General features: G+C 45.5%; 1 pseudogene; it reads right to left on the reverse strand.

Moving 5' to 3' along the window:
- Positions 1-19,467: 19,467 nt before the first annotated feature.
- LOC149335855 (putative serine carboxypeptidase CPVL) overlaps positions 19,468-22,911 on the reverse strand; it is a 30,113-nt pseudogene continuing 26,669 nt past the window's right edge.

Here is a 22,911-nt window from a genome sequence, read left to right on the forward strand (position 1 = left end):
TCCGCCGCCCAACGAGAGCCTCATAGGAGCACTGGCTCTCCCTAAGATCCAGAACTTAGCAAAAAATTCAGGTGGCACTTTGGCTCACTAAAGTGCTGCAAGGCGAAAGCGGTTCCTGGCCACTGTTTGTTTTTATTTACTTTTTATTTTTCATATTGTGACGAAGACGAAGCTGGCAGTGGCGCGGGACGGAGCGCCCGCGCTAGGCCAGCGGCCATTAAATCATCTCATAGCCATGGTTCACCACTTCTCATTCTTCGGCTGGCCGCCGCGTAACATTTGGTGGAGGTGCTGGGTCCCTTCATCGCCATCCTGGTCACGGAGCTTCGGTGTCAATATTTCGGTAACAATATTTTGTTTTTTTTTTTTATTTTGTTTTTTGCCCCTTTTCTTAGTTTTATTGTTTTTATTTTTATTTTCACAGCTTATTTTTATTGTTTTATTTTTGTTTATTTTCTTTTTCTTGTTGATTTTTCTTTTCTTGACTTTACTCCTTTTATTTTATTTATGAAGCCCATGCATTCACTAGATGCGCCTTTATTCATGCTGGAACCTTGAGCCTTTTAAGCAGTGACGCCGAAAGGCGGACGAATCTGCCGACGCGTCTGTCGACACGGCTGACGACGCGTCTGTCGACACTCTTGCCGACGCGTCTGTCGGCACGGCTGCCGACGCGTCTGGCGACACTCCTGCCGACGCGTCTGCTAACGACAGTATGAGGCATTAAAGGCTTTCACCTTAATATATTTAAATCACCTATTCGACATCACCTTTGTGACTCACGTTAAATATCCCGAGCCCCTATAGCTCAGTATCTTCAAAAACACAGCTAATCGTGGCTTCTCACTATAATGCAATAAGAAATTACGACATTGGCTTAATATGGTGACGTCAACCTGTTTTTTTCTGATAAAAAGAGTATGATAAAAAAAACACACGCTTGGATGGGTTGAGAAAGCTTCATTTTTGCACGGACACAAATTGGCAGCATCCTCATTTCGACGTTGAGCTGCAACATTCTTGCAAGTGCAGCATTTTGCGAGGAAGTAGATATACTTGCACTACATAGAATGTTTGTGACTTTTCCTGGGGCGCTATCAAATGCAACCTTGGTGCCAACAGAATTTTTGGCGCCTTTGATGGAGTAATAAAGAGTGGTTAATCTGGCCTGCACCATTTTTCCACCAACTTGTTTCAGCCATTTATTTTCAAAGCTACAAACAACCCCTTTCTGGCAGCTGTGCTTAATAGGCGGCTAAGTGCTCGCCTGTATTTTCTGGACATGCTCGCGAGAAAGCTTTGTGCTGATTCATTCACTTTTCTCACTCTTCGCTGTTACTTACCTGTGCGGCCTCTCCACAAGGCAGATGGCAAATGTTGCGATCGTTCATTACTTCCTCTACCCTTAGATATACAGCCTTACCTAGATTTTCTTGATACTAGTGTATCATCAGCGGATGTACTGTGCAGCCCACTTTAATGGCCGCACATATAACGAACGCTCACATATTACGAGCGGGTGTGGTGCTCCTATGAAAATATGCATAAGGGCAACGCAAATTCGTCGCAGATACAGCGAACAACTCTGGCCACACTACTGGGTTACAGCGAACGAGGTGGCACGGTGAACTACCCCGAAGTTGTAGACGTAGTTCTTCCGCTAAGCACGCAGATGAAATAGCGCCTCTCAACCTTTACGACACCGCCCCGGAAAGAACATGTCAACCCAGAAATGGAATTAAAAGGCGGCACTGGCGTGCGCAGCTCTAACCGGAAAGTCCAGCATCCGGTGACACTGTAAACGGTGAAGTAAACACGGTAGCGATATGATATAACTCTCTATTGAAATAGTAAGTAACCGCCGGCCAAACCCGCGTCGATGGCCAACGAGGGCAATCATTGCCTACGCGTTCGCTGGCTGGGCAAAGCATCCCGAATGGAAGAAGCGCGGTGCGCGTGAGAAAGGGGCATCGTCGAAAGCGAAGCTACTGACCATGGTCGCGGATCAACTAACAGCAACGATTTCACAATTCTGAAATCCTTGCTGGCCATGCCGGTCATGTGGCATGCATAGCCTGCGCAGTCGTCTCCATCTTTAGCGCCGCTACTATGTGCAGGCATTGTCATACAGCAGACAGTGCAACGGATGCATTCTGCGCCACAAGCGCTGCGCTACTTCGTCGCTGCATCAACCCAGGTACGGTAGAAGCAGCTCGAAAACACGCGTGACCAGGAACATGCAGACTTGTGGCAACGCGCTTCGTGGATCCATAGCCGACCAGATGTTTCCTCGGATAACTACGTTCCTGCGGACCACAAAATCGCAGAACCGCCTGTTCTGACAGAGACGTTGAACACGAAGCGCGAGCTCTCCCTGCTGCCAGGAATCTCAATTATGTGGCCGACCTGCCACCAGTTTCCATGCACACTTCATCCATGATTAGTGATACCACGTCCCCGAATTTGATAGTTGGCAGGAAGGTCTCGACGAGTATTAAATGACCGCCCTAGATAGCCTGGAAAGAGCTGCGACAGGCTCTGCTTTGCACAAGTAGGCCGCAGTTTTATAAGAAATAAACGCCACTTTTAGCGGCCTTAGTGTTTTTGGCTGTTGTAAGAAGAATCCACTTGCTAAAAACATCAGATATAACGAACTGAACTAGCGTGACCGTCAGGTTCGTTAGAAGTGGGCTCGAGTGTAGATTCAATCGGCCACAAAAACCTTTTTCACGCTTCAGACATGGGCCTTACATGTTAGGACGTACCGTCTGTTGCAAAAGTTTACAGCCCACCGCGCCGTTTATTTCAATGGTGTGGTGGGCTGTAAACTTTTGCAACAGACAGTACCTTCACGCCAAGTGGACGTTTGTGCCGTGGTCAGTGCATTTCTACCTGTGCGAGCAACGAGAATCAATTTGAGCAATAAAATGATATTTTTGTCGCGATGCTGTGTTCCTTTCGGACATACTTAAGCAGTCTCTTAAAAAACCCATTGACATCACACATTTGATTATAACATTTATGGCTGCGATGAAAAACTTCGGAATTCCGTGCGAACTCTTCGTGTTCATAGGACTGTTTAGCGTGTGGAAAACCCGCATGATGGATGAACACGCAGAACCGCTGCGTTCGACGAGGTCACTGTTCAGATAACAGTGCACTTTAATGCAGGAGGAATATGCTGCGCAGGTTCAACCTCCTGACTGGTTCCCCTTTCTTGACGTGTGCACCGTCTGTAATTTCCATATGCGGGCGGAGAAAGGAAGTTATGCTGGCATGAGGCTTTGAGCCGCGCGCTGGCGACTGAAGCAGAACGATTTCAGCAAATCGGCATAACTAAATCACTTCATCGCATTTACATTTCATCGCAGCATCTTTCTGGGCGTAATCACTATCGCATGCCAGCGAGCGAATGTATTTTCGCATTGCCCTTTTATGCAATCGGTATTTAATTTTTTTTCTTATTAGTACATCTCGACCGTTGCCAAGGGCCCGCCTTTCGTTGCATATTTCGGTCGCGCACAAACAAGAATATGCGGATTCTAAAAAAAAAAAGAAACTGCACAAATTTATACATTCTTCTTTTGTTAACACTAGTAGCAATATCTCGGGTTTAACGTGTCGAGTAGACATTGGGGCTATAGGATAGATGGTGTTATGGCGGGGTTCCAGATTGACGACACCAGCTGGAGATTTGGAACGTGCGACAGAACTCATTGCTTTTTGTATTTTTGGAATCAGAAGCCGAGCTCCACAGCCATTGAGCCATTTTTTTTTATTTATTGTCCTACAGACCCATCGTGAGGGGTTTTATTTAGAACCTGCTGTCGGAGACAATGAGCGCCTACAAAAGTAAATGTTGCACTTCCAACGGCGCTGGCTCAGTGGTTAGGGCACTCGGTTACTTATTCGGTGTACCCGGGTTCGAACCCGGACCCGGGGGCCACGTTTCGATGGAGGCGAAACGCAAAAGGTACCGTGTGCTGTGCGATGCCAGTGCACGTTTACGATCCCCAGCTGGTAGAAATTATTACTGAGCCCTCCCCTACTGCGCCTGTTTCTATTTCTTCTTTTACTCTCACCCATGGGTCAGGTGTCCATCAAGAAGTGAGACAGTTACTGCGCCATTTCCTTTCCTCAAAAACCACCATCACAACGTTGTTGGGTCCTCGCGCTAATATTTCATCTATTTGTGGGAAATGACGCAAATAAAAGGAAGGCATTCCCAATCGGTGCTGAAATGATTATAGACACCCAGTTTTGTTGCGTGTTTTCTCCTTTCAAAAGACCCCATAGTTTTTAGAATACATGGTTCACCGTGTGGTATTCCCCTACTGCCAATAAATAATTTAGAAAATAGTTTTTTCTCTCATGCTGTTTCGATTTTATCAACCGAATGATGGCTGTGACGTGAGTTCAACATTAGGTCACGAGAGGCACGGGAAAACTAATACAAACGCTGATACGTTGTTTATACTCACTATAGCACTTTAATCAGCCGGCGGCTCCACGACCTATAATTACAACGAACGACGTATCAGCAGTTATATTGCCGTTTTATTGCACCTCACGCGACCTAATTTCCACTGCACGTCACAGCCACCGTTATGTTGGTGAAACCGAAACAGGGTCAAGAAGAAATTCAAATATAAATTATTTATTATGTGTTTGGTGAATACCACGGGGTGCTCTATGTACCCCAGTGCCTAACGCATCGTTTGAAAGAAGAAATCACGCAAGCAAAAATTTGATGTCTATAGTACTTTATTGAGTTCGAGCAGTCCTAACAATCTGATTAAATATTTTGCGCAAATATGTAAAAGGGGAGGAGTAGTAACTCAAGACAGGGTGTCGAACCGGAACCGAACCCGAACCCGAAACCGGAACCGAACCCGAATTTTCGCCCGCAACCGGAACCGAACCGAACCCATATTTTTTTCGCCATCTTGGAACTGAACCCGAACCGGAACGATTCAAAGGAACCGTTCCGAACCGGTTCGGGACCCGGTTCAGCCCCACTTTTTTGCATCCCGGCATACCTCATGTTTCCGCACAAAATGAGTTGATCTAGCGCATAGATTTACCCATCCGTAGCGCATAGATTTACCCATCCGTAAAGGGGAGGAGTAGTAACTCAAGATTTCACATAAACCTGTGTTTAGAATTGGCGGTAGTACATTACAGAAACGTCAATTAGGCTTCTTCCCAGGCACCAGATTTCCTGTAAGTTTGCTGTCGCATATACTGGGTACCATTTTCGTACTTCCCAGTGCAGAGAGCTACGGATGGGTAAATCTATGCGCTAGATCATCTCATTTTGTGCGGAAACATGAGGTATGCCGGGATGCAAAAAAGTGGGGCTGAACCGGGTCCCGAACCGGTTCGGAACGGTTCCTTTGAATCGTTCCGGTTCGGGTTCAGTTCCAAGATGGCGAAAAAAATATGGGTTCGGTTCGGTTCCGGTTGCGGGCGAAAATTCGGGTTCGGTTCCGGTTTCGGGTTCGGGTTCGATTCCGGTTCGACACCCTGTCTTGAGTTACTACTCCTCCCCTTTTACATATTTGCGCAAAATATTTAATCAGATTGTTAGGACTGCTCGAACTCAATAAAGTACTATAGACATCAAATTTTTGCTTGCGTGATTTCTTCTTTCAAACGATGCGTTAGGCACTGGGGTACATAGAGCACCCCGTGGTATTCACCAAACACATAATAAATAATTTATATTTGAATTTCTTCTTGACCCTGTTTCGGTTTCACCAACATAACGGTGGCTGTGACGTGTAGTGGAAATTAGGTCGCGTGAGGTGCAATAAAACGGCAATATAACTGCTGATACGTCGTTCGTTGTAATTATAGGTCGTGGAGCCGCCGGCTGATTAAAGTGCTATAGTGAGTATAAACAACGTATCAGCGTTTGTATTAGTTTTCCCGTGCCTCTCGTGACCTTATGTTGAACTCACGTCACAGCCATCATTCGGTTGATAAAACCGAAACAGCATGAGAGAAAAAACTATTTTCTAAATTATTTATTGGCAGTAGGGGAATACCACACGGCGAACCATGCATTCTAAAAACTATGGGGTCATTTGAAAGGAGAAAACACGCAACAAAACTGGGTGTCTATAATCATTTCAGCACCGATTGGGAATGCCTTCCTTTTATTTGCGTCATTTCCCACAAATAGATGAAATATTAGCGCGAGGACCCAACAACGTTGTGATGGTGGTTTTTGAGGAAAGGAAATGGCGCAGTAACTGTCTCACTTCTTGATGGACACCTGACCCATGGGTGAGAGTAAAAGAAGAAATAGAAACAGGCGCAGTAGGGGAGGGCTCAGTAATAATTTCTACCAGCTGGGGATCCTAAACGTGCACTGACATCGCACAGCACACGGTACCTTTTGCGTTTCGCCTCCATCGAAACGTGGCCCCCGGGTCCGGGTTCGAACCCGGGTACACCGAATAAGTAACCGAGTGCCCTAACCACTGAGCCAGCGCCGTTGGAAGTAGGCGCTCATTGTCTCCGACAGCAGGTTCTAAATAAAACCCCTCACGATGGGTCTGTAGGACAATAAATAAAAAAAATGGCTCAATGGCTGTGGAGCTCGGCTTCTGATTCCAAAAATACAAAAAGCAATGAGTTCTGTCGCACGTTCCAAATCCCCAGCTGGTGTCGTCAATCTGGAACCCCGCCATAACACCGTCTATCCTATAGCCCCAATGTCTACTCGACACGTTAAACCCGAGATATTGCTACTAGTGTTAACAAAAGAAGAATGTATAAATTTGTGCAGTTTCTTTTTTTTTTTTAGAATCCGCATATTCTTGTTTGTGCGCGACCGAAATATGCAACGAAAGGCGGGCCCTTGGCAACGGTGGAGATGTACTAATAAGAAAAAAAATTAAATACCGATTGCATAAAAGGGCAATGCGAAAATACATTCGCTCGCTGGCATGCGATAGTGATTACGCCCAGAAAGATGCTGCGATGAAATGTAAATGCGATGAAGTGATTTAGTTATGCCGATTTGCTGAAATCGTTCTGCTTCTAAGAAGAAATATCTGCCAGTCGCCAGCGCGCGGCTCAAAGCCTCATGCCAGCATAACTTCCTTTCTCCGCCCGCATATGGAAATTACAGACGGTGCACACGTCAAGAAAGGGGAACCAGTCAGGAGGTTGAACTTGCGCAGCATATTCCTCCTGCATTAAAGTGCACTGTTATCTGAACAGTGACCTCGTTGAACGCGGCGGTTCTGCGTGTTCATCCATCATGCGGGTTTTCCACACGCTAAACAGTCCTATGAACACGAAGAGTTCGCACGGAATTCCGAAGTTTTTCATCGCAGCCATAAATGTTATAATCAAATGTGTGATGTCAATGGGTTTTTTAAGAGACTGCTTAAGTATGTCCGAAAGGAACACAGCATCGCGACAAAAATATCATTTTATTGCTCAAATTGATTCTCGTTGCTCGCACAGGTAGAAATGCACTGACCACGGCACAAACGTCCACTTGGCGTGAAGGTACTGTCTGTTGCAAAAGTTTACAGCCCACCACACCATTGAAATAAACGGCGCGGTGGGCTGTAAACATTTGCAACAGACGGTACGTCCTAACATGTAAGGCCCATGTCTGAAGCGTGAAAAAGGTTTTTGTGGCCGATTGAATCTATACTCGAGCCCACTTCTAACGAACCTGACGGTCACGCTAGTTCAGTTCGTTATATCTGATGTTTTTAGCAAGTGGATTCTTCTTACAACAGCCAAAAACACTAAGGCCGCTAAAAGTGGCGTTTATTTCTTATAAAACTGCGGCCTACTTGTGCAAAGCAGAGCCTGTCGCAGCTGTTTCCAGGCTATCTAGGGTGGTCATTTAATCCTCGTCGAGACCTTCCTGCCAACTATCAAATTCGGGGACGGGGTATCACTAATCATGGATGAAGTGTGCATGGAAACTGGTGGCAGGTCGGCCACATAATTGAGATTCCTGGCAGCAGGGAGAGCTCGCGCTTCGTGTTCAACGTCTCTGTCAGAACAGGCGGTTCTGCGATTTTGTGGTCCGCAGGGACGTAGTTATCCGAGGAAACATCTGGTCGGCTATGGATCCACGAAGCGCGTTGCCACAAGTCTGCATGTTCCTGGTATGCAGAAGGGTTGAAATGCGGGCCAGTTGGTACATTGTACCAACTGGCCCGCATTTTTTTTTTTTTTTCCGTTTACAATGTTCCTGGTCACGCGTGTTTTCGAGCTGCTTCTACCGTACCTGGGTTGATGCAGCGACGAAGTAGCGCAGCGCTTGTGGCGCAGAATGCATCCGTTGCACTGTCTGCTGTATGACAATGCCTGCACATAGTAGCGGCGCTAAAGATGGAGACGACTGGGCAGGCTATGGATGCCACATGACCGGCATGGCCAGCAAGCATTTCAGAATTGTGAAATCGTTGCTGTTAGTTGATCCGCGACCATGGTCAGTAGCTTCGCTTTCGACGATGCCCCTTTCTCACGCGCACCGCGCTTCTTCCATTCGGGATGTTTTGCCGAGCCAGCGAACGCGTAGGCAATGATTGCCCTCGTTGGCCATCGACGCGGGTTTGGCCGGCGGTTACTTACTATTTCAATAGAGAGTTATATCATATCGTTACCGTGTTTACTTCACCGTTTACAGTGTCACCGGATGCTGGACTTTCCGGTTAGAGCTGCGCACGCCAGTGCCGCCTTTTAATTCCATTTCTGGGTTGACATGTTCTTTCCGGGGCGGTGTCGTAAAGGTTGAGAGGCGCTATTTCATCTGCGTGCTTAGCGGAAGAACTACGTCTACAACTTCGGGGTAGTTCACCGTGCCACCTCGTTCGCTGTAACCCAGTAGTGTGGCCAGAGTTGTTCGCTGTATCTGCGACGAATTTGCGTTGCCCTTATGCATATTTTCATAGGAGCACCACACCCGCTCGTAATATGCGAGCGTTCGTTATATGTGCGGCCATTAAAGTGGGCTGCACAGTACATCCGCTGATGATACACTAGTATCAAGAAAATCTAGGTAAGGCTGTATATCTAAGGGTAGAGGAAGTAATGAACGATCGCAACATTTGCCATCTGCCTTGTGGAGAGGCCGCACAGGTAAGTAACAGCGAAGAGTGAGAAAAGTGAATGAATCAGCACAAAGCTTTCTCGCGAGCATGTCCAGAAAATACAGGCGAGCACTTAGCCGCCTATTAAGCACAGCTGCCAGAAAGGGGTTGTTTGTAGCTTTGAAAATAAATGGCTGAAACAAGTTGGTGGAAAAATGGTGCAGGCCAGATTAACCACTCTTTATTACTCCATCAAAGGCGCCAAAAATTCTGTTGGCACCAAGGTTGCATTTGATAGCGCCCCAGGAAAAGTCACAAACATTCTATGTAGTGCAAGTATATCTACTTCCTCGCAAAATGCTGCACTTGCAAGAATGTTGCAGCTCAACGTCGAAATGAGGATGCTGCCAATTTGTGTCCGTGCAAAAATGAAGCTTTCTCAACCCATCCAAGCGTGTGTTTTTTTTATCATACTCTTTTTATCAGAAAAAAACAGGTTGACGTCACCATATTAAGCCAATGTCGTAATTTCTTATTGCATTATAGTGAGAAGCCACGATTAGCTGTTTTTTTGAAGATACTGAGCTATAGGGGCTCGGGATATTTAACGTGAGTCACAAAGGTGATGTCGAATAGGTGATTTAAATATATTAAGGTGAAAGCCTTTAATGCCTCATACTGTCGTTAGCAGACGCGTCGGCAGGAGTGTCGCCAGACGCGTCGGCAGCCGTGCCGACAGACGCGTCGGCAGGAGTGTCGACAGACGCGTCGTCAGCCGTGTCGACAGACGCGTCGGCAGATTCGTCCGCCTTTCGGCGTCACTGCTTAAAAGGCTCAAGGTTCCAGCATGAATAAAGGCGCATCTAGTGAATGCATGGGCTTCATAAATAAAATAAAAGGAGTAAAGTCAAGAAAAGAAAAATCAACAAGAAAAAGAAAATAAACAAAAATAAAACAATAAAAATAAGCTGTGAAAATAAAAATAAAAACAATAAAACTAAGAAAAGGGGCAAAAAACAAAATAAAAAAACAAAATATTGTTACCGAAATATTGACAACGAAGCTCCGTGACCAGGATGGCGATGAAGGGACCCAGCACCTCCACCAAATGTTACGCGGCGGCCAGCCGAAGAATGAGAAGTGGTGAACCATGGCTATGAGATGATTTAATGGCCGCTGGCCTAGCGCGGGCGCTCCGTCCCGCGCCACTGCCAGCTTCGTCTTCGTCACAATATGAAAAATAAAAAGTAAATAAAAACAAACAGTGGCCAGGAACCGCTTTCGCCTTGCAGCACTTTAGTGAGCCAAAGTGCCACCTGAATTTTTTGCTAAGTTCTGGATCTTAGGGAGAGCCAGTGCTCCTATGAGGCTCTCGTTGGGCGGCGGATGGGCGGTGGAGGGACTCTCGCACATTTTTCTACCATGCTATAGTGAAGGAGGGGGGGACTGGCAAGTCGGTTTCGGCGCGACGGAAAGGTCTCTGTATGTAGGTCCCGCTACATGACAGTTTCGTTTCTCAGTAGTGCGCGAGAACCTACAGGGCGCGTGCGGCGGCAAATTTGGGGCCCTGTAAGTACACTGCGAACAATAAGGTCCCAACTGACTCAAGCTTCAGGGGAAACCTCTTACTCGCGTGACGGGGTCTCCCAAACTGCTCAATGCAAAATCCACCGGCTTTTCGCCTTACACCTCAAAAGGTGGATTATAGCGTATACATAGCCGATTTTCATTAATTTCGAGTTCATTTCATTTTGCGGATGTTGCCGTAAATTCATCCTTTTGCTGCGGACAATAAAATAAAATGGGTAAGTTGAGAACATCTCGCATTAAACAATTTATTCATGCTTAAGTAACGCACTAAACACGGCAAAAGGAAGGAAGGAGACGACACGAGCGCTGACTATCAACTGGTTATTTTTTCTGGGAAAAGTATATAAATGCGCAGGACACAGGGAACAACCCCAAAAAACAAAAGAACAAAGGTTAAAACTTAAAAAAACCATACTGCGCATGCACATCACATTCGAGTCATAATGTCTTTTTCAACGAAATTCGAAGAGTATCTTCCATAGTAGACGGCACTCTCCTATCTCCTGAACCTCACACAATTGCCATGAAAGCCTGACTCCTTATCTACAAAATAGACAGATGATGAAGCAATACACTCATCGGCTTCCTTCCTGATCATAAAGGCCTCGACCAACTCCCTACAAATGCAAACAGGGTTATTAAACAAGACACTTGTCTTCGTTACTGAGGGAAGCAATTGTGGCACTCGCGGCAATGCAAACCCAAGTTGTACGACACCGCTACTTTTTTCACCCATCTGTGATGTTCGAACAAATGCCCACTGCTTCCCCACTTAGAAAGACAAGTCTCCTGTTTAATCACCCTGATCGAAATTGTAGGGAGATGGTAGAGGCCTTTATGATGAGGAAGAAAGGAGATGAGCGTGTTGCTTCACCATCCATCAATTTCGTAGATAAGGAGTCAGGCTTTCGTGGCATCTGTGTGAGATCCAGGAGATAGAGGAGTGCCGTCTACTATAGAATATAGTCTTCGAATTTTGTTGAAAAAGATGTCATGACTCGACTATGATGTGCATGCGCAGTATGGTTTTTTAGTTTTAATCTTCGTTCTTCTGTTTTTTGGATTGTTCACTGTGGCCTGCGCCTTCATAAACTTTTCCGAGAATGTAATAACCAGTTGTTAGTCAGCGTCTGTGTCTCCTCCAGACTTCCTTTTGTCCTTTTTACTGCGCTGCTTAAGCATGAACCCTTACCAACTAGCCCAGTGTTATGTTCTCGTAAACAAATCTTTGCATTTTTTTATTTTGTATACCGATGTGCCAGAAAAAAGAAAACGCATAGCGAGGTTGACTGAAACCCATCTGCGTTCAAATTTTTTTTTTGTCCTGAACCCGTTTGAACCCGTTTGAACCCGTTTGAACCGGTTCGAGACGTCCGAACCGGTTCGAACCGGAACGGAATGACCCTCTGGAGCCGAACCCGGAACTGAACCCGAAAGGCGTGAGCCCGAACCCGAACCGAACCCGAAAAAATGCCGGTTCGACACCCTGCTCAAGATTTCACATAAACCTGTGTTTAGAATTGGCGGTAGTACATTACAGAAACGTCAATTAGGCTTCTTCCCAGGCACCAGATTTCCTGTAAGTTTGCTGTCGCATATACTGGGTACCATTTTCGTACTTCCCAGTGCAGAGAGCTACGGATGGGTAAATCTATGCGCTAGATCATCTCATTTTGTGCGTAAACATGAGGTATGCCGGGATGCAAAAAAGTGGGGCTGAACCGGGTCCGGAACCGGTTCGGAACGGTTCCTTTGAATCGTTCCGGTTCGGGTTCAGTTCCAAGATGGCGAAAAAAATATGGGTTCGGTTCGGTTCCGGTTGCGGGCGAAAATTCGGGTTCGGTTCCGGTTTCGGGTTCGGGTTCGGTTCCGGTTCGACACCCTGGTTACAACTGCCCGCATTGTGAGGGTGATGCCTCTTTGCTTAAAACAAGACAGCAGCTGATGAACTACTAAATGCTATCTGGCCAAAGTCCGTGGGTGGTTGGGTCTATTGGGGCACTAAAAAGTGTGATAAAAGTAAAGCTTTATTCATCAGAGTGAATCACCTAATTAGCTAAAATATAATAATGAACCTTTTAGCTACTTCTGCTAACGCGAATGTTTTGTTAGAAACATAAAGATGGGTGGTAGCATTTCTAGTCTAATCCATTAAGTATAATTACATAATTACGCATGCAGTGCGGTGGCAGACGACGCGAAACTCCTCCCTAGAATGACGTAGATGTGGCGAAAAGCGCTTTGTTCCTTTCCGCAGCAGAAACTGAAAGAGAAACAGTTATCAGCTTCATCGGTCGCAGTACCCAGTTGGCAGACACGCCTCGTCACGCCTAGAGGAGAATCGCCCCGATCGTCACCAACTTGCAAGCGTAATTATGCATTTGTGCGGAAAATTTTGACGCGAATATCTCGGAGCGCATGCGTGCTTGGAGAATTTTACCAAATGAAATGGCGTAGGAATACGACTGCCTCTCAGTTTTCGATTTAAACATGGCCGCTTCCTACATTCACTGGAAAGTTTATGAATGGACTTTTAAACTGCGTGCCTGACGGTGACAATTATTAGCTCCCTTTGTGTACCGGTGGCCGCATAACTTATTTGCAGAGGTTGATTGAACTTATCTCCCGGGCCTAACTTTAAGAAATCGGTAAAGAATGGGATACAATGGAGTAGAATAGATCTGTATTTGAACACTCCAGGCAGGGGGCCAAAAGGCACAATGCCTGACATGGGCCTTCCTCCCGTGGTAGGCACGATGCATTGGGCGGGTTAAGTTGAAAATGGACTCCATTTGTCTATCATTCGGTGGAATAAAAACATAAAAGCCAAAGGTAATAGGGGAATACACTAGATACGCAATTGCTTGTTCAGGATGTCGGGTTGTGAGAATCTCTTGAACGATCACACTGAATTGCAGCAAGAGGTGTCGCAGTAATGGAACCTCCACTCGTCGGTAGAAAGCTTTCGGCCTTTCTGGTTCGGGGAGAGGGGAATGCTGATCACTAAAAGGGTTCCATACTTCCGTTTCTAGTTTTTACGTGAACGGTTAGGCAAACGTTTTCAGAGTACGAAATTAGTTTTGATAACATGGCGCAGGGCATTCAATTCTAGCATCTGCACCAAAGCAAATGAGCGCTGTTTAGGTGGTATGATTGCTGCCACGTTCTACTAGCTCCGACTCGATACTTAAAAAGGAACTTCTTACCTGTGGTCACCCACCCTTTCTACCGACTGACCGGAGGCTCAGGAGAAGAGTCTGCATAAATGTGTGCGGCTGGGGCTACAATGCGGGATGGTTTTTCTGCAAACGCTTCAGAAAGCAGTTTCCGTTCTCTGGCCCATTCGCTGAAACAGCTACACGAATTCTGCCTATCTGGCGTATCCAGCCAGGGCATGACTCGAAAAGAAAAAACCATGTTCTGTCACACTTTTTCTTTTTACACAAGAGCGGTTAGTCGGCTGTTAACGGAGTGCGCGCCTTGCGTTGCACTGCCGGCACACAAAAGCCTGTTGTTTGTTTTAAATGAGGATTATATTATCTCGCTTCTTACTGCGTTATTTTATTTCGTTCATGAACACAAAATTATCAAAGTACCTGACAAGAGAGCACATACTTTACTTTTAGTATGCGCGATATACAAAATGGCACCTCCTTCGTGCCAACATTTTACAGTGAGAACTTAGAAGCGAGCCATCGGCGATAGTTGTGACAGGCGTCCTCGTAAATATGACATTAATAAACACTTTATTTCTATCAGTATACTACACGATTTTCTGACAGTTCTCTGGTTATGATTGATTATTCTGTGAAATTAAAAGAAAAAAACTTTCTGCCAGTGTTTTTAACTCGCGCCTAAACATTGGCAAATTCATAAAATTTGTGAGATTGGCAGCCTCAGGATTTTTTGCACTAAAAGGGAACGATGTTAGAATAACGAGTTTCAGAATTGTAAACAGTTTCGAGAAATACGTACAATTTATTATGTCCAGTAGTGTTCTTGTATATGCTCCCGCAGGGAGCCTGCGGTAGCATATACAGGAACACTAATATCCAACAGGACTCATGGGTCGAGTCTTGTGTCCAGGAAAGCTGGAGATGTATGCCATACCGGTCAAGCTGCATCGGGCAAACTTGCCGATGTCTGAGTGAGAACTGTGGCAACACAAGATTGGTTTGGTTTATTGGGGTTTAACGCCCCAAAGCGACTCAGGCTGTGAGGGACGCCGTAGTGAAGGGCTCTGAAAATTTCGACCACCCGGGGTTTTTTAACGTGCACTGACACCGCACAGTACACTGGCCTCTAGAATTTCGCCTCCATCGAAATTCAGCCGCCGCGGCCGGGATCGAACCCGCGTCTTTCGGGCCAGTAGCCGGGCGAACCACTCAGCCACCGCGGCGGAGTCGGCAACGCAAGAGGATGGTAGATAATTATATAAATGGACATCTTTCTTCGGATTGTGAAAAAGTTAAATGTGCACGGCTTTGTGAACCGTTCCTTTGAATGTGCAATCTTACAGAAAAACACAAGAGCCAAGTCGTTAGGTGCATGATTGAAGCAGATCTGATTAGAAACGCCGATGTACACTGTTTAGCACACCGTCCGTAGGAATTTTTTTTGAAGAAAGCACGCATAATACTTGTAGTGCACCATCACATTACACCATTACACACCTAGAATGGCTTAGCCACTTCCAGAACAAAAGAGAATTACGTTTAGGCCATACGCAGAACCTTCCCTTTCCAGTTTAAGAATCTTAAAATCTTGCCATTATTATCTGTTCGGAAAGCAAATTTTGGTTCGCTGATGTATCGCTCTCGTGATAGGCTTATAAGCGTAAGCCTTTTCATTCCGTCTCAACTCTGAAACAGTGATGGCATAAGGTTGTCGGCACGAACTTCTCGATTCCTATCGGAAGTAAACACAAAATTCGTCAAACATACTGCATTATCAACTGTTGTATCATTCTGGAATGCACTGTATGTGTTCATCAAATCATCTCGATGATGACGTATGTTCAATTACCTCCTGAAAAGTCACGTGCTAGAAATATGATTACGTATCGAAACTACAAACACCCAACTTGTTCTGCATATCATAATTTGATAGCATTGTACAATGTCCTATTATAATTGGTTTGCTGTTGTTTTCTTGCGTCTTTTATTATTACGTTATTTTCACATTAACTTGATCAAGTCCTCATTGGTTCCATTGCCACTACTTCATGTATTCCTTAAAAAGCGAACTCCGAGACATACAGCCAAATTTTCACACCTCTTCTGTCCTGCCGCCCTGTATATATTTTTGGGTAAAAGATAATTTTTTTTTTCAGTAAACTGAAACTGATACGCTAACATTATCCAGAAGAGGCATTTTTTCTTAACAATGTCTGCGAGTGCTAAGTCGGGCAGGTACGGCCTCTGTTGGCGGCTTTTGGTAGCAACGACGCTGTGCTGAGATGAAGTTGCGCCTGTACCTCAGTACATGCAGGATTCTCACCTATTTACGGGAGATATTTGAGCAGGAGAGCTGACTGTGCGTATGTAGTTGGTTTAGCAGACACTTGCTGCAGACGCTTCCGTTTGCATTCTACCAGCTCTAAGCATCGTACACAAACAACTGCTCAATTTCAACCTGTCGCATCATGTTTCCTCGAAAGGCAGGGAATTTTGCGTCACTCAAAGTTTGCTTCTGTTTTCAGATGGTCGTAAATGATCCGCTGAGGAGGTATAGTTTTTCCTCTCTACAACACGGCTTGTAGTCAGTGAAGTGCAGTGCCGGCTTTACATTTGCGCCAAAAACCAATCCAACCGCAAATGCTTCGTGCACCTAATTGTTTTCACGTGCATTATGCTCGGTCCTACGCGCAGGAATTTAAGCATGTGCTTAACGAGGGGCACGCCGTATGTGCACCACACTTCATACTTGCGCGAGTCTTTGTGGCTTTTGTTTGTTCATTCTTCAAAGCTGTCGGCACGCCTCTTTATCGCTTTGTTTGTGACGCGAGATGCGACCAGATTTATCTCGATTGATCGCATCCAGGCGGAGCCGATTCTACGTTGTTCCAGAATGTTCTAGTAACTTTGCTCGTGGGTGATTTCGTAGTAGTCCGTGTTCAGGTGAACTGGACTACGAAGTCGTCCCTGACGGAATGATTGCGCCCCAGCGACGCCGCGTACGACCATATCGTCCATATCGTCTGTCTGAAAACCTATTATGCGCGCTAGAGGAAGCTTTGTTTTCACACTCGGTGTTTATTTTTGCACAGTTCATTTTATTTGTTTGTAGTCGCCTTATGTTTTCAAGCATCGGGTCGATGCTTCTTTGAGAGAGGAGCAATGTCGCGAATCCTTGTAGTGTTTGTTCATTCTGCTAAGCTGTCGGCACGCCGCTTTATCGCTTTGTTTGTGATGCGAGACGCGCATAGAATTATCCCGATTGATCGCATCCATGCCGAGCCGAGTCTAGGTTATTCCAGAATGTTCTCGTAACTTTGCACGCTTTATCTCGAAAGTTCGCTATCAGTTTTAAATTGAGCACGTCTGAGAGGGGCGGACATGCGGTTACACGATCGCCGAGCGCGCTTGTTGCTACGCCGCCGCCGACTCATTCAGTGCTTTGGGGGCGCAAGTCAGCCCAAATAAATTTTGTTTAGAAGCCATTTTCGCTGTCTTCCTCAGCAGTCACCACTACGTGACAATACTTGTTGCTTGTGATGGAGCTTGGAATTCGTGACGTGGTTTTCCGGGCGTTTCACGCTATTTCCGCGTAGCAAGCACAACTGCAAATTGATGCCCTTTCTTGACCCGCCTACAAATCGGTTCTACATATGGGGATACTTAATGGGGTTCTTTGGACCACTTAATTGGGCTTCAACTTCAGCGAGGCATTTTTGGCTGGAAAAGTAATGTTTCTCATGCAAGCACTTTATTGAATACACTGAGGTTCAAGCATTGCACAGAAGTTTTCTGTTTGCTTGGCGGTTGCGCTAAGAGTCTATGCGCACGTGAAACAACCTTTTCAGAGTCTGGCGAGATGGGTCACGTGCATTGACTGGTGTGCCTAATTTTCTCCATAGAACAACCTTATCAGCTAGCGTGCGCGGAGAAGAAAACGGGGAATCAGAATTCAAAGCGAGGGCGACAACGTTTTATCTCAGCTCCGTTTCTCGATGCCGTTTGGCCATTGCCCAGGCCTGCTTTGACACATTAAAGTCAAACTTTTTCTCTGAGAAAATCAGCGACATTCTCTCATGTTAAGATAGGGAATTTTACGTGAAGAGTCGATGCGGAAAGTTTATTTCCATCCTTTTCCGCGTCACGGTTGAGCTTGCATAACTACACGCACGGCAGCCTAAATAATATCGTTCATCGTTGCCTGTGCTGCCGCGAAAGGACGAACGCGTGTTAGTAGAGGTTTGTAACTAAGTCAAATTGTAAGGCTGCGGCCATGAACGAGGTGATACTTTGAAATCCTTTCACCCCAAGGAAAGCCAAGCACCTGGTCGCGGAACGCCTATACTCACAAGAAGAATCAGTGGGCAGCTTTCGGTACAGTGTCTCTCTTCATACATTCAGCAGACACGCTTGAACACTCGCCTTCTGAAAGCGCTGGCGCGCTCCACCGCGGATTATGTGCAGTGTGACGCGATTTAAAGGTGATCACTTAGGCTTAACCAACTCGAATTAAACGGCTTTAGCGAGGTTTATTTTCGCAGTGGGGCTGAAAGGAATCCGTGAGCTGAGATGGCCGTAGGGCTCCACTATCCTGCATTATCGTTTTTAAGGCTGGCTAAGCCCCTGTCACCTAAGGAATAAATATTTCTGCTTTTTGTCCGAAAAGAGCTCTATAACCTTCAAATAGCACCAGACTGTGCAGTCTGTCACGAGCGTGACACACAGTGACAGGCCACGACACGAGCGCGGCTTGTCAGAAGTGTGCATACATGCGTATACCAGGCGTTTCAGTTAAGCACGCCACTATTTTTTAAAAGTAGGTTTTTTGAGGTATTAAGATCGTTATCAAGAAAGGCAATAACGACAGTAAACAACTGGTACTTCTTAGGGCATTATCCAACAGTCGGCCATAGTAGACAGTATTCAGTAATGGTAGAGAGAGGGTGCGGTAGATGGTCCTTGGCGATCACAAAATGAACAAGGGAGGGGAAAACCTCAGGTTGCTAGAGCCAACGTTTCTACAAGGGGACTTGTCTTCGTCTGGGCAAAGCGTTCATCATCGGCAGGGATTAAATAGGGCCTTCGCTCCGAGGAGGAAGGCCCCGGGGGTGGGGAAGGAAAGTGGTGTGGGAGGGGATGCGTGTCAGGAAGGGGAGGGTAATGACATGGAAGTAAATACGTGCTGCTATTTCCCTGACCCTGCTTCGGTCTGTATCGAAGTAGCCACTTGGAATTTTTTTTTCATGGAAACCAGCTACATTAAACGAGTCGTTGACATTAGAGCAACTAAGGGTCTAGTGTCTGTAAGCAGGGAATGAAGAAATGAGGACACTTTCAACCTTTCCGTGTCACAACGCATCTGAACCATGCACATCAAGCTACGCAGTGCGTTCCACGAAAAACTTACAGCATTTATTCCTGGGGTCACAGGGCAATTGTGTGAAAACGTTTGACTTTGAACTCGGTCAGCACGACATGTGACAACTTGGGGTGGAAGAAAGGAGACAAATATACCCTTCGTCTTATTTATTTCGCACCGTACCATTCGGATCTGGATTATACTTCTGATTGTCTACCAAGGATCTTGTCACGCTGTGCTTCTAAATGCATGTAAAAGCTGGGGCCATTTATTATGGTGATCGATAGGACCCGCCTTCGATGAACTTTTTCATCAAAAAATACGCCTCCTCCGATCTGTCCATAGCAGCGAAGTGGCCCGCCCCCAGCAACACTGCCTCGGTGAAGTTGCCCACTTGAACTACGTAGCCGGAAAAGCCGCGCTGTTGTGCAGAAGCCTTCCAGGGAATACGAGGGGCGCTTTGATACTCGGAAGCGTGCGTCCAGTTGAGCGTTCTGAAGTAGGCTCGCAGGTTAGTCGATGGGAATAGGGCATCCATTTGGCCCGTATATAAAAGCACCTTGCATGTGTTGAGCAAATATTCTATCCATTCGCTGATATCTCTTATGTAGTCAAAAGCGAGGCTGTAGAAAAGTTTTTCAGTGCCTGCTTCGAATTCAGCGTCACTGGAAACATGGATGCTCCTCTTGAAGTTACTTTCCTGTACATATCGGTCATATTGTACCATTGGCGCCGGCAGTTCAGAGTATAATGCGCTTGCCTGGTAGCTGAAGGATGTCAAACGTGAAACATGGTCGGGAGCCTATCGGAGGTAAATATAGTGGTCTTCAACAAAAACAAGGCAACGTCAGCCTTGCCTGTAGCATTGAGATCCCGCATTTCCCTGAACTGCTGCGAAAAACTTTCACGTCCCTTCCGAGTGAGCAGGGAGAGTTGGTAGAGGAATTCACTTGAATCAGTTATGTCGAAGACTGGCCCCAGAAACGCACTGCCACCAATTAATCCTCGAAGTCGTAGAGGAACATTTTTGCTTGCAGTCGTTGCTAGATCATAAGCGATAGCAATGGCGTACCTCGCTGAAAAGAAAATGAAAATAATGTATTGAATACACTGGCGCAAGACATTCACGAAAATGTTTCTAGTAGCTTTGTTAATTTTTAACGCAAGAACTTGCGCTACGTCAGAGACAGCGGCAATCATGAAGCTTGTCTAATGCGGATTGCGCATGGGAATATTCCATAAACGAATACATGCATTTATTAACTGCTAGTTTTTCAATACTAAATTCAAGGAGTGGTTCTACAACATGTTCATCACACAACCAGCTAGGAGCGGAGATCACAACTTGAAGAAAAAATGGCTCCAGAAGGCACTACTACACTGGCTAAAGTTGTAAAGTTTGCTGTAAGGCTTTCTCAAGTTTAACTGTGACACCTTGCGATGTGCAAATGAGGAATAAATCATGCATAATTGAGTCCTGTTGCTCAGTCACATCCGCCGTAGATTTAACACACATCTGAACGGCGAATCTATGATCGAGATTACGGAATTTTTATCGCATAAAATTACTGTTATTCCCAGGTGAACGTTTGTGCATTCCAATGCGTCCCAGTTCTTGCATATCAAGCTTCTCCAGGTTGTCCCGACACGCAAATGAAGAAACCAGAACAAAATTTCGGATTTATTGAGTAGTTAACCTATTATGCAGTGAAAATCAACGTCCAGGTGTATGTGAAACACCAAGAGCATGTGAAAATTAGTAACAAAAAAATCTGGCGTTATTGACCAAGCTGGTGTGCAATTAAAGCAACGTTTTTAAGTAATCCACGACGAAAACTGTCTATGCTTTTTCAGGTTCTTGCGAAGTGTGCACTGCCTGGACTGTTCTATTTCTCTGATTATGGTGAGATAGGCCGTACAACTGGTCTTTTCAGTGGTTTCTATATTTGCTGACTTGAAAATTGCGAGTACAGCAGTGTTTTGAAGCTTCCAAGACAACTTTTTTGACGATCACGTTTCACGGCAAGCAGATTGCGTGGTTCTAGCTATCGTGATCATTTACCAAAAAATAACCAACTGGGTGAGGTTTCTCTTCCATGAAATCAGTTTCAAAGTTGCCGCTATCTTGACTTCAGTTGGCGGGCTATGAACAATTCTGCGTCACAAGCATTTCTTACCCTGCGTCCTTCTTACTCATTCTGTGCTAGCTAGGCAACCAAACAACACGCCGGTTAACCATTATTTCAGACATCTTCTGCTAAGGGTCATCGCATGCAGTTTCTAGCAGCGCACTTTATTTTCGTTTCCCAATATTTATTTTTTCACTTTATATTGCTCAGTGTTAAAAAATCACTTCCAACAAAAAGAAGAGGAGCACTGAGAAGAATACAATGCGACTACCAACTCTAAATTACATATTCCCCAAAAAGCTTGAAAGCGCCACTAAGAGGTCATTGACAGAGAAAATGATTACTTTGAAAAAGGCAGATTGATTCACACAAAGCAAATAGGCCAGAAAGAGGCCATGAAAGCATTCATCTGGAGCAGCGTGTTCCATACAAACCCTTATATAAATGGTATATAGACAGTCATAGACTTCTTACAACAGACTCTATTACCGTCCTATAGATATTTCCTTTGGTCTATTCATAGCCTATGGGCAAAAGTCTATTTAAAGTGTATGGCCATAAATCTATATATTGTCTATAGACTGTTGGCGCATTTGTATTGACTATAGTCTGTTCTCTAGGATTGTAGACTTTACAGACAGAAGTCTGTTGACAGTCTGTAGACTGTCTAAAAAAGTAGATTTGTAACAAGTGAAGGCGGGCTAGTTGGTGGTTGACAATGGAGTGCATATTGCAACCGCGCTAAAACGACGCAGGACAAGAAAGGAAAGCACAGGACAAGACGCGGAACTTCAACTAAAGTTTACTACGGGAAAACCACATTTATACAGGAAACGTAATCACACCAGATAAACAGCCGAAACCATCAAATAACACAGGCACGATGGCGCGCGTGGCACAAGTTCACATCTAGGTAGTTTAACTCTTTCTTAGATAAAGATACTGAAGTGGAGCTGATGCAACGGTCATTTTCTTTTTTTATGCAGTAGGCTTCAAAGATTTCCCTGCTAAGCTGGGTCGTCAATTTTTTTAAGACAATTGTGTCGCGGAACCTGGGTGTGCAATTATTACAATGGCGACAATGTTTTGCCAGTTCCCCGCCTCCCGCCAATGATTCAACAGCGGCGCGATGCTCCTGAAGTCTGACATTCAGGCATCGTCCAGTTTGCCCAATGTAGCAATTCCCACATGAGAGGGGTATTTTGTACACCACCCCCGTTTTGCAGGGAACGAACCTGTCTACGTGCTTAGTGCGGCACTCGTTCTTTTTTGCCCTTCCCTGCACCATATTGCACATGCCCGAAAGCTTTTTGGGCGCCGTGAATACCACCGGGACATCGCATTTCATGGCCACACAATTGTCTTAAAAAAATTGACGACCCAGCTTAGCAGGGAAATCTTTGAAGCCTACTGCATAAAAAAAGAAAATGACCGTTGCATCAGCTCCACTTCAGTATCTTTATCTATGAAAGAGTTAAACTACCTAGATGTGAACTTGTGCCACGCGCGCCATCGTGCCTGTGTTATTTGATGGTTTCGGCTGTTTATCTGGTGTGATTACGTTTCCTGTATAAATGTGGTTTTCC

The sequence above is a fragment of the Amblyomma mixtum genome, chromosome 7 (assembly GCF_055824585.1).
Source record: "Amblyomma mixtum isolate Tamu chromosome 7, ASM5582458v1, whole genome shotgun sequence".
Taxonomy (NCBI): domain Eukaryota; kingdom Metazoa; phylum Arthropoda; class Arachnida; order Ixodida; family Ixodidae; genus Amblyomma; species Amblyomma mixtum.